Source organism: Cryptotermes secundus, unplaced genomic scaffold (genome assembly GCF_002891405.2).
Source record: "Cryptotermes secundus unplaced genomic scaffold, Csec_1.0 scaffold870, whole genome shotgun sequence".
NCBI classification, from domain to species: domain Eukaryota; kingdom Metazoa; phylum Arthropoda; class Insecta; order Blattodea; family Kalotermitidae; genus Cryptotermes; species Cryptotermes secundus.
The window spans coordinates 847,763-860,094 of NW_019743163.1; the positions used below are offsets into that span (position 1 = coordinate 847,763).

A 12,332-nucleotide genomic window follows, 5' to 3' on the forward strand; every position below is an offset into this window, starting at 1 on the left:
GAGCTTGATATATTATTGAGCGTGGGCCTGAATAAGATACAGGATCGAATAAGTGAGAAGACGAATGTGATTGCGTGTAATTATACAGCTGTGTTCGTACACCTGAGGATGACCTCTTGAGGTCGAAACATGTAGTGTAATAATAATAAAAATATGTTGTGTGGTCGGTAAAATTGACTCTAATATTGTTTACCGGCTTACATTTAAGCTGTTTAGCAATGATTTTGCACCTCGCTGGGGATTTGTGCGGCTCTGTAGAAAAGGAGAGTAAAAAGTTTAAAAATAATGTTAAATTTAATATTAATACGAGTACTTCATATATATAAATTTTGTTTTAGTTTTTTTTTTTCGAAAATCCAGAAGGTGGGGTAGATGCCTGTCTTGAACTCCTTCCGCCCAAAAGCTTATGCTTAATAAAATTAAGTAGTATGCCATGAAGGCAGCGGGGGGGGGGACTGGTTTTTGCATCTCCACGCAGCCTTTTTTTTATTGCTAGTGGGTTGGGACTATGTCCCGTGTACTGCGGCCACTTCTGGCCTATTGTACCAGCCCCAAATGATAGGTGAGGGTGATTGTGGAATAATTGGTGGAATGAAGAGTGACAAGGGAAACCGAAGTACTCGGAGAAAACCTGCCCCAGCGCCACTTTGTCCACCACAAATCCCACTTGACCAGACCCGGGCCGCCGTGGTGGGAAGCCAGCGACTAACCGCTTGAGCTATGGCGCTGCCTCCACTCATCCTTAATTCGGCGCTCTATGAAATGGATAAGTCTATTCCAACTCCTCAACCTTCGACAAAATATAAACTGCCTATACTTTCAGAGACTGTTCCAGAAATTTTCGTGGAAGTAAAGTAAAGCCTGGCCAATCCGATTGCTGTTAATTCGGATACCGGATAATCCGGATCCAAATATGAGAAATGCTCTTCACAGTTGAGTAATTTAAAAGACATAAGGTATTTAGAAAGGCAGACGAGTCACTTGTCTGTTCAGACAAAACTTGACAGTTCCTTCAAACCTGTATTATTATGACGAAAGCAAGTACAACTTTTGAGTCTTCTATCGATGAATGAATATATTATCCTTTTTACAGTTTGTAAATAAAGGCTCTAGAGTGATAATTTTTTATTTATTTTAATGAGCCCTATTTATATCATTAAGTTTTCCATTTATTTGCATTCTAAGTCTTTTTTTCCTTTTAGGCCTACGTTCTGCTTCGTTAGACCGCCTCTGTGGTCTAGTGGTCAGAGTTCCTGGCTATAGATCTAAAGGTCCGGGTTCGATTCCCGGCGCTACCAGATTTTCCGAGAAGCAGTGGGTCTGGAACGGGGTCTACTCAGCTACGTGAGGGTATAGGTGGGACGGTCGATTTTGGCCGGTGGATCTCCGATGCGTAGTGGTCTGATGCAAGTCGGCGAGCCTAAAGATTGGTGAGCATGCGCAGCGACACTATGTTGCCTCAGTAAGAAGGTAGACGTTGAACTCATAGGATTGCTGTTATTAATAGATACTGTGTGCTTTTCCCACGTGCCAGTTGCCAGCCTACTAATGTTTTCTCTGCAGACGAAGCAAGTTCGTAGCATAGACTCGCTCTCATGCGCCGACAGTGAAGGACACCGGCCAAAAAGTATCGGCAGGCTTATAACCGAGGAGCTATTTCAAGGACATAGCGGTTCCGGTCTAGAAAACCGAACTTAATTGCCGTGGGGATTCGTTGCGCTGACACGCGACACCTTCTATCCGCTAAGGTTTGCACTAATTTCGCCGACAAGCGGCGGTCTCTCGGTCGGTTTAATTCGCTTGCGGACTACAGGCCACGGAGTTTGTTCTGCTTCATTAATCCGGATTATTACTTAATCTGGATGACCTGCCCCCACAATTAGTCAGGATTAGCAAGGGTTTACTGTACGATTTAATGGTACATTGGCTATCCTAATCAAACCCAAAGTTACATACAAATTATCCGCGACCTTGAAGTTACTGTACAGTCTAGAACAAATAAGAAAGTGAACAGGCTTCGGTAACGGAAGTGGGTGTACTTGGGAGTTTCTGTTTCGATAGAATATACAGTGCTCTGTATCAAGCGGTAGAGCTGCCCTTTCGAAAGCTAAAGTTCTCGCGTTCGCCATGTTTCAGCCATTAGTGATGGGATGTTAGGAAGTAAAAAAGACGAATGGCCCCTAGTGGCAAGCTCTTCATACCACTTTTCATAAAGATTCGGCCATTGGTTCGAAAATTATTGGGGAGAGAGTAACTCATGTGCGCAGACGCGAGCACGATCCCAGAACCCCATGTTGCCCCGTTACGTAAGAGAGGTGAGCCGGAAATCTATTTAGAAATTTCCCTCAATAGGACTTTCCTGGTACGCTACTGGATACATTCTTTATGGCGTGGTGATTATGCACAAGGCAAACTCTTGTCTTGTAGGATTTGAGGTTTTCACATCGGTGACTATAAAGACTTGTATCTTCTGGGATATAACACCGTGTATTCCGATGAAAGTCAAACCATGTTTCGAAGTGATTTATCGTCTCCATCTTCAGGGCTGAAGAGTAAGCCAAGGAAGAAACTACCTTGAAATATGCAGCAAACAAGGGTTTCGTCGGTAGATTTTCACACTGATCAAAAAGTGGGTTATGTCCTAAAAAGAGAGAAATATTCGGAGTCATTATAGAGACATTTTCAATTTTGTTTATCCCTGACTATACATGTTGCATTCTGTATCACAAAAAAGGACAATGAAACCTATAATCTACAGTGCGCTAATTTGAAATTAAAAGAATGTTCGTGGAAACCTTGGGAGGAAATTACCTCTAAATGTAATAGCCTTGCAATGCAATTATGTGGCTAGTCTACACTGGTTGCTCGTTCAATATAGTCCGCAGTCTGTGATGGCCACTTGACATCTGACCACAACAGTTATGGCGGTTATGGCCAAGTTTCCAATAAACACGACGCGTGCGTTTGGAACCCACGGCTGCTCATACACACCGCGTCACGGCTACGTGCCAGTCGCAAATGGAACCAGACATGCAACTGTTGGCTCACCTCCCTCCGCTACCGTGCAGTCGGGCAGTGAGGCCCTATGTTACTAACCGGCAGGTCGCCTGTTCGATTGCCAATAAAGTCATTGAATTTGTTAATTGACCTAATCCTTCCAGCCGCACTATGGCCCTGGTGTCGACTCAACCTCTAACAGAAATGAGTACCAGGAATCTTCCTGGGGTAAAGGTCGGCAGACGCGTAAGGCTGACAACCTCACCGCCATCTGTGAGCCGATTGATAATGTGGGAGCCCCGACGTCTCACATTACTATGAGCCTCCACGGCCTGTTACAGGGATCTTATCGCCGTGCAGTCTGTAAGTATCTGTTTGCCCCAAATTTGAAATGTTGAAGCAGTCTACTGGTCATCACAAGGTTTCGTATTACCGTTACGCTCCTGCGAGCAATCCCAGTGGTGCACTCTTCAGCTTCCTGCAGTCAGTATAAGAACATGGCTGACGCACGGACCTACGAGGCAAGGGAGCGATTAGCCACGTAATATAGGGTTCCGAAGTGATGGATGGTAACAGGATTCGAAAAATGCTTTTATTAAGATCGTTTTTTGTCCGGTATTCAAACACGGGTGGCAAATTCAAAAGTGCTTAACACAGCACTTCCGTCCCTGAGACTGTGTGCGGGAGGCGTAACGTGCCCTGGTTTCGAGACACTCAGCTACAGCGATTTGTGCTGGCGAGTGATCAGAATTTTGAAAAAATTTCTTTCTACACCGATCCAAAATTGACCACATAAATTGTGCCCACATCACCTTTAGCATCAACATGTAACATTGAGACAAACGGCCACAACTCTGTTGATGACCCCCCCCCCCCNCAATTCTCATTTTGATCACGTCCTGAGGTTAGTGGGTGCAGTTGGCCGCGCCATAGCTCGAGTGGTTAGTCGCTGGCTTCCCACCGCGGCGGCCCGGGTTGGATCCCGGGGTCTGGTCAAGTGGGATTTATGGTGGAAAAGTGGCAGGTTTTCTTCTAGAACTTCAGTTTCTCCTGCCAATCTTCATTCCACAAAATGTTCGATAATCATAATCACCCAGGTCAGGTACAATAGGCCAATCAGTGGCCGACGTTGCCGAGTGGACCCAGCTGGACTCTACCCCTCACTATGAGAGTTAAAAAAGTAATAAATAGTGGGTACAGTGACTAGGCTACGGACTGGACGACCGAAGACCCAGAGTTCGATTGCCCACATTGGTAGTAGATTTTTCTCTTATTCACAGCATCCAGACTGACTCTTGGCACCCACTGTGGTGCATGCCCACTGAGGAAATTTGTTCTGGGCGTGAAGCTGACCACTCGCCATCTAACGATGAGGTTAAGGAATACGTGGAACCATACCTCAACTACACCTGCATCTTTTTATGCCGTGGTGTCTAATTAAGCATAGGGTGAACTTTACTTTTATGTTTAAGGAAGTCTGAGAAAATGATTCGTGGCTTCATTGACACATTTTATTTAACAGTAATGTAAAGGCACTTAGTCAAAATAGTCTGTTTCTAGGAGACCAGATTAGAATCAAGGACACGGATCGCCATGACTCACTGGTTGAGGGGTGGGTGTATTGTCTTGTGAGACGCCGCGCAGGAGGGGCGGCGGCGTAGGTCGGAGTCCGCGCTGTCTCGTAACTGGAGACCACAATCGTTATGCTTGTGTTGCATTATGCGGTTGCGCGGTGGGAAATGCGTCCAGTGATTTGAAAGTGATTAGAACTCGTTCTTTGTGTGCAGGTCTGTCGGTCGCGAATTATGTAAGAGAGGAAGGAAGGAAACATACAGATAAAAAGAAACAATACTAAAAACTACGTAAAACGTAAGAAAGGTAAACGCAGGAATTAAATTGTCCCTGTGCTTAATTAAACATCAAGTCATGAAGATGTATAGGAGAGTGGAGGTGTAGGCACACGGAGCGTTAACTTAGGGACCAAAATGGAGTGGCCAACTTCACGCCCCGCTCCTCTATATCCATGAGGAAAAACCCAGCGTTACAGAACCGGATGTGAAAATAAAGAGGAGAGAAAGGAATGTGCAGAAGAAAGAGGAAAGGAAATAAGGGAGAAAATGGATCGTTAAAAACAGGGAGAAAGAAAGCAAAAGATGAACACATATTCTCACGATTTAGGGGTGTGTGACTATAGACGGGGTTTGGTTTCATGAATTGATTTATTGACCACTTGTATACACCATTCGGAACTACACTTTTCAGACCAGTGACACACACAGACTAGTGTCCTCAGTATATCAGAGTCCCACTATCCGTTTCCTAACAACGGCTTTAAGAGTGGAGATTTTTCAACTTCCCTCTTGTCAGCTGACAACTCAACTAACTGGCTCCAAGGCTGGTGGCCATTTCACACCAACCGCCCAGTCTTCTCTTCACAGGCTGTCTTTCAACTGACAACTGAACTCTCTCACTCCTCAAGCAGCTACTTCAGGACACTTCACTCAACTGAAATGCTGACAGCTCTAACCAACAACTAACTCTTTTCTTCAGACTGTCCTGCTTATAGTATCTCGGCACGGACCACATAGAAAACACCATTCTTCTACTGTTGCGCTTGTGTCCGTTACCGCGGAAACGTGTTACCGCACCGTTGCTTAGAAACGAGTTGCATAACCCCGTCGTTCTACTGTTGCGTGAGTGCATGTTGCTGGCGTTACCTAGCAACTACCGCTGTTTACAGAGTCACTGGGCAGCAACGAGTCTGTACGTCACAATATAAATAAATACCCATATACTTGTAGTTATTTAACTACGTTGTTAGTTACCAAGACTATGACGTCTACGGATAGGACGTGTTGTGAATAATGATTTCGAAAGGACGTGAAAGGAAGCAGTTGTACCCTAACTGTAAGAGGGGCATGGGGAAAGACACGTAGAACCTCAGGCAGGATGGCCGGTGTTCCCGCTGGCACCCGAAGTGAGCAGTCAGTAGCGTTGTCACCTGAGCTACATAGGAGAAGCGAGAAACAAAGGGAAGCAAAAGAGATTTTAATTTGTCGTTAATGTTTATGTCAGGAAAGTTATTTTCGTTTTTCCTTGTAAGATTATTATAATCCCAGGAGGTCAGTTTTATGGTGCCGAATTGTTGCAAATTGCCCCTCGTGGCTAGAACGTAACCGGTTTCGCTGCAAGCAAGCCCCTGCGCCGATTTCTGCAGGTCGCCCCAATCAGTGCATACCAGAGTCTAAATTGCAGGTCCAGTGAGGATACAAACCTCACCTCCGCCCGTGAACTGGCACAAGTACACAAACATCCGTAACAAACTGCACGGCGTCTTCGCGCCGTCTTCTCAGTTCGAACTGAAGCCAACCACCAAACTTAACGTCTGGGCGCGTAGCTGCCTTTATGCGTTCGGGAATCCATGGGTTCAAACCTCGGCTTCAAGAAAGTGTATTAGTAATCACGTCTGCCGTGGTTTTCCTCCTACAAGAACATGACGGTATGGTGCAACAAATTAGCCACGACAATTTCCTTCCACATCCCTTCCTATTCATTATTTACCTATATTTGTATTGTTTGTAATTAAAATTATTACATCACTCAGGGTAAGGTGCACAAAGAATGTAGCACGCATAAAGGTAAGGCTATCCCTGTAACAGGCCGTGGAGGCCCATAGGGTTGTGAGTCGAGGTTCCCACATTTTCTAGGCGGACAAAGTCCAAAAACCCAGTAATTCTGAATGTTGTATACCATCGTCAGAACTCTTTAGAATCTATGGTTTTTTAGATATTTCTGAAAACGGCATCAAGGCATCCGCTGTGTCCTTGCAAATCTGTAGTTCCGAAATTAAACATGCTGAGTTCCGTGGGCCCTGTGGCGCAACGGATAACGCGTCTGACTACGGATCAGAAGATTCCAGGTTCGAATCCTGGCAGGGTCGAATTTTTTAATGGTGACTAAAATTTTTGTCGGTACTGCAGTCGTTGCAGTCTTTGCTAATGATAAGAGCTTTTCAAAATAATGTGATAGAAATATTATTTGTATATGAGACCCGAAGCTAGAATTGCAGGCACTGAAGCGAAGTGTGTGAGATGCATGAGAAATGTCCTTGTTTGCAACGTGAAATAAACGAGGCGATATTTAAAAAATCTGAAACAGAATCCTTATTGAATAAATTTTGAAATATAGGACGAAGTCTTCCGAAACTATGAGGGATGGTCAGTAAATAGGTCACAAATGGATATAAAACGTAAAACTTGTGATATTCGAAACTATAAAAACATTTATTTCTCGACATATCCTCCACAAACACTGATAACACTTGTTCCATCGCTTTACCAATGCTTCGAAACCCGCAGCATAGAAGTTTTTTGACTGTTGTCTCAGCCACTCCTGCACCTCTGTCTTGACCTCTTCTTCATCACCGAAACCTTTGCCACCAAGGTGGAACCGCTTTACACGACAAACACTTCCTACCATAAACAGGGAACATTTATTTATGAATATCATTTTCAGTGAGTCTTTTACCCATAAAAGAAACAGAACGCTGCTTTTCGGTAATACACTCCTAAAACACGGCCACCATTTTGACTACTGAAACAACCTCTGAACATGCGCAAGCGCGTCTGATACCTAGACTATCACGAAGCTGGACTGTGCTGCTACCTAGTGATACATATAGATAACCTGTTGCATCCATTACAGCTGTTTTACTTCCATCTGTGACCTAGACTCTGCCTCACAGTAAAAATGACGATCCATGGGGACTGAGAATCAGAATCCAACTACGAATCCAAACCCCGTCTATAGTCAATCACGTGGCAGTATTTACAGGAGTTCTTCTGCACCACTGATCTGAGGAAGCACCGTGCCATGGTGACTACACACCGGTACAAAACAGCGACCAAGGTTATTATTTTGTGTATTTTAATGTTTATATGTTCTGAAGACTCGAAACTGCATGCCAGGAAACACTCCCCAAATTTAATGTGGTCCCTTCTTGTGGTGTATTTGATGATGGCAATTAAATCACTAACAAGCCTGGCTCCCCGCCCGACAAGTCCGTGTAAACATTAAGCAACCGTAGTCTGAAATAAATTCTTGCGCTTCCTAGCATGTAAAGTGAATATTAACTAGATTAACGGGCGAATTAATTCTAAGTAGTTGTGTGTTTGTGTGTCTGTGTGCTGTATGCTAGACCTCCTGTCGTTTTAGGGAGGTAGGTGAAGATTGTTAGTGAAGTCCAGTCCTCATATAGCTATAGGATGTTTCTGAAGTAAATACTTTCTGTAGAGTTTGGATGTCTGGGAATGCCTGCAGGATATATGTGTTATTTCTTACGGGCATTAGAAACGGGAATATACACGTAAGTATGAGCTGTGGATAGTCTTATTTTCTGGTAAATAGCGACACGTATTCCTGTGAAAATCAGTCGACGTTTCGGAGAAATATACTGTCCCTTCTCCTTGCTGGCCCTTTCATGCTGGTTCCTTTGCTTACTCTTCAAACCTGAAGATGGAAGCGATATATCTGTTCAAAACGTCGGTTGACATGGGACTACAAGGCATTACATCACAGAAAATTTTCGTAATTCCTGAATTTTTGTTTTACATTGGTTGACTAATAACTTTCGACTTTGTTTCGTATTCATATATATATATGTCTCTTTATAAAAAAAAGAAGTATTTATTTCAGAAACATATACATATATATAAAAATTACTGCACACATCGTCGCATGTCTTCGTGATGTGTGCTCAGGATTTATTTCCGGTTGGCGCAAAGTTTCTTGGCCTATTTGTTATCATCCTCCAGTCTGATTTTTGGACGCACTTTAGCACCCTTCCCAACAAAAATGTTACATCACAAATGACACTGCGCAGTCCGGTGCGACCCTTCGCATGATCATCCTTCCTAGCATGTAGATCTCTTCTCCTGGTTCAAGGTCACGGGCCAATTAGCCTGTTCCGCCTCAATGTCGTCCAGCTATGGGTCCACAGATATTTCCGCCGAAGATATTTCGGGAATCCGGAGAAAGTAGGACGTCCGCCGCTTGGACGCCGTTACCAAGCAACTGCTAGTGGAGACTGTAAGAGGCCGAAAACACTAGTCTGTGTGTTGAAGTGTTCAGTAAGTCCGACTACTCATCCAAACCCCGTCTATAGTCACTCCTTACGATGACAATTGTTCGTGTCAGTTACGTTCTGTTGTTCTTGTCTCTCAATCAAATTCAGTGTTTTAAATTCTGAACCTACTCGTATGTATGTACACTCCGTTTTTGATTTATGAGAGTGTAACCAGCTTCCAAACGTAGGTCCCCCTTTTCAGCCGACACAATTTCTGCATTTATTTGCGTTCCTCTGTCTCTCCCTGTCGGAGGTATTTCCACATGTTCTCCCGAAAGACTGAGGTCAAGATGTCTGGAATATCTTGCTTGTGTTTTCTTGCATCTTCCAGGTGAATGCTTTAGTTAGTTTGTGTTATTTAACTGTCCCCATACAAGGGCCACGCGGTAGCGTAGTTGGTTGAGGCACTATGCTACAAGCCTGATAGTCGCGGTTTCGACTCCCAATGAGGTCATTGGAGTTTTCAATTTACCTGATCCTTCCAGCCGCACTATGGCCCTGGGTTGGACTCAGCCTCTAACAGAAATGAGTACCAGGAATGTTCCTGAGGGTAAAAGCCGGCAGCCACCGCGTAAGGCTGACAACTTCACCGCCATCTGTGAGCCGATTGTCTAGAAAAAGTGGGAGCCTCGACGTCTCACAATCCTATGGGCCTCCACGGCCTGTTACAAGGATAGTTGTACATTTCTTTACCTTACCCCATACATTTCCGCTGGAACTGTAGTCATTCCTAACCTCCCCACTCGAAAGGTACCATTTCAGCAACGTACTGCATAGCCCCATTCAACCATTCTCATACACCTTTCTGACGTGTTCGAATGAGGAATTTGTTGTAGTTAAGGTAAAGCTGTGCCGGTCACGGTAGCCGAGCGGTCTAAGGCGTGCACTGTCTTCGCTCGCTCGGAAGCCGGGATCGTGGGTTCGAATCCCACTCAGGGCATGGATGTTTGTGTGGGTTTTTCTGTGTTTGTGTACAGGTAGAGGCCTTGCGACGAGCTGATCACCCGCCCAAGGAGTCCTACCGAATGTCTATGACCTAGAAAAACCGAAATGAAACGGAGAAGTTCATGGAGGTAGGCCTAGGCCCACTGGGGCTGTAGTGCCAAGGAAAGAAAAAAAGGTGAAGTTTCTTTGCGCTTAACTAATTAAGCACTACGCCATGAAGACGCATTGGGGAGTGGATGTACAGATACACATTTTCTTGACCTCGGCACTAGTTGAAGGTGAGTGGTCAGCTTTACCCCCGGGGAAAAAGTCCGTGGTGCCTTTGGATAGAAGGTTCGGTGGGCCCAATAACCGGTCCTGACGACATGGAGAAGAGAACATTCTCGTCACTACAGGGACTCGAACTCCGACCCCTCTTTTGCCCAGCCCGTAGGCAGTCGCTGTACCGACTGAGCCATCCCTACTTCGCGAAATTATGCTAGTTAGAAACGCTTCTTTGTTTATCTTCCTCTCAGGCTTGAGGATGTGTTCCCTCAACACTGCGAAAAAGAATGACGCTTATTTGAGGAACACTCTATATAACCTCGTGCACCCAGTTTCACACACCTTGCTCCCGACATGTTGTTATGTCGGGTATATGATAGCGGTAAGTTTTTTTTATTTATTTGTACCCCCATTCCTCTCTGTAGGAGGCGCTCTCCACTGTACATGCAGGGACCGCCCGCCGTGTTCTCTCAGATTTTTCAATAACTTGCTACTGTTTTCCGTGCGAGAAGGTAACTAAGGCTGGCTGTTAGGTAGTGATATGTCTCGCAGCGTTAGCTCTGCCACCAAGCATCCAGAGCAGGGTCCCGCGAGAAGCTCTGCTCTGCAGGACATGTGTACGTGTATCCTTTGTTTGACGTGTCGCCATGTAGTCTGGTAGAAAAGTGGGGCCTCCATCTTCACGGCCTCACGACTGCAGAAAAAATCGTCCTTGCATATGGAAAACTGAATTCTGAAGCTTTTAGTTACGACTTATTGTCACGACTCTCATGTTGTCACAGATTGAGGTTGTTTAGCAAGGAGGACCTTGGTGCAATGGAGGGTAACAAGCAAAAGCTGTCCCTGTGACACACCGTGAAGACCCATAGGGTTATGAGACGTCTAGGCTCCTACATTTTCTAGACAGTTGGCTCACAGATGGCGGTGAGGAAGATTCCTGGTACTCAATTCTGTTAGAGGCTGAGTGGACCCCGGGGCCATAGTGCGGCTGGAAGAATTAGGTCAACACACATAAAACGTCCGTTGCTTAGCAACGGATGTCCTCTATTGTTGCGTAATCGTTGCCGTGGGTTGTGTTTACTGAGGTGTTGGCTGTATGCGTCGCAACACTTTCAGACATTAATCCTGAGTGGAACCGCCCAGAAGGGGTTATCTGTAAAGGCTGAAATAGAAAAGGCAGCAAAAGCTGTTATTATCAAATATGGAATCGAAGGTCTCTGTCGCTACTTGCGAATTCATGCCTTGACCATTTGTGACAATAAGCATTGGTCATCCTTCAGTGGTTCCTAAGAATAAGCTGCAGAGGAGACCACCGCAACGTGTGGTACCATACATCACTTTGCATTGGAAATTTGATCATGATAATGCATGTCTGGCGCCATCTTGTCTTGAATTAATGGAGATTCGTGATGACCGGCCCACGTAGAGGAAGACGGGTAACACCCCGCCCGGGTTCCTCGCAGCTGCTGCGGCCCACTGCAAGCATCGATCAGGGGCTTCCAGACCCATGGGTCCCAACAGGTTCCTTACTCTCTCGGACTGTACCGCCCTGTACTAGACAGGGATAACTGTTAAGAAAAAAGGGGTTGGCTGCCAACGTGGATGTAACATTCTTCCAGGCAATATCCAATAGAAAACAAGAAATGACAGCGGCACGTACCGCATACAAAACGACGAACCCAGCAATTCTTCTATTGTTGCGTGTGTATTCGTTGCAACGGCAACGTTCTTACCAATCCGTTGCCTAGCAACGATAAGGGAATACACATACAGACAAGAAAACTGATGAACGGGATTTATGAAGTACGCAGTTGATATGGGCTCAGGTGCCGTGGTATACATATTAAGTCTCATGAAGATTGATTCAGGCATTTAAAAGTTGATAGGGTGGGATTCACAGAGACACAGACAGCATGATGATGTCATAAGCCTACTCTTATTTTTTTTTCAAAATAAGAAAAGCAGGCGAATTATAAAGTAATAATAATCATTTTGTTTTACA

At 45.0% G+C, this 12,332-nt stretch overlaps 1 non-coding gene across 1 annotated transcript; it reads left to right on the forward strand.

The window, feature by feature from the left end:
* Nucleotides 1–6,864: 6,864 nt before the first annotated feature.
* Trnar-acg lies at nt 6,865–6,937 on the forward strand. The gene has a single exon. It is a non-coding gene; the product is annotated as a tRNA-Arg (tRNA).
* Nucleotides 6,938–12,332: the final 5,395 nt, after the last annotated feature.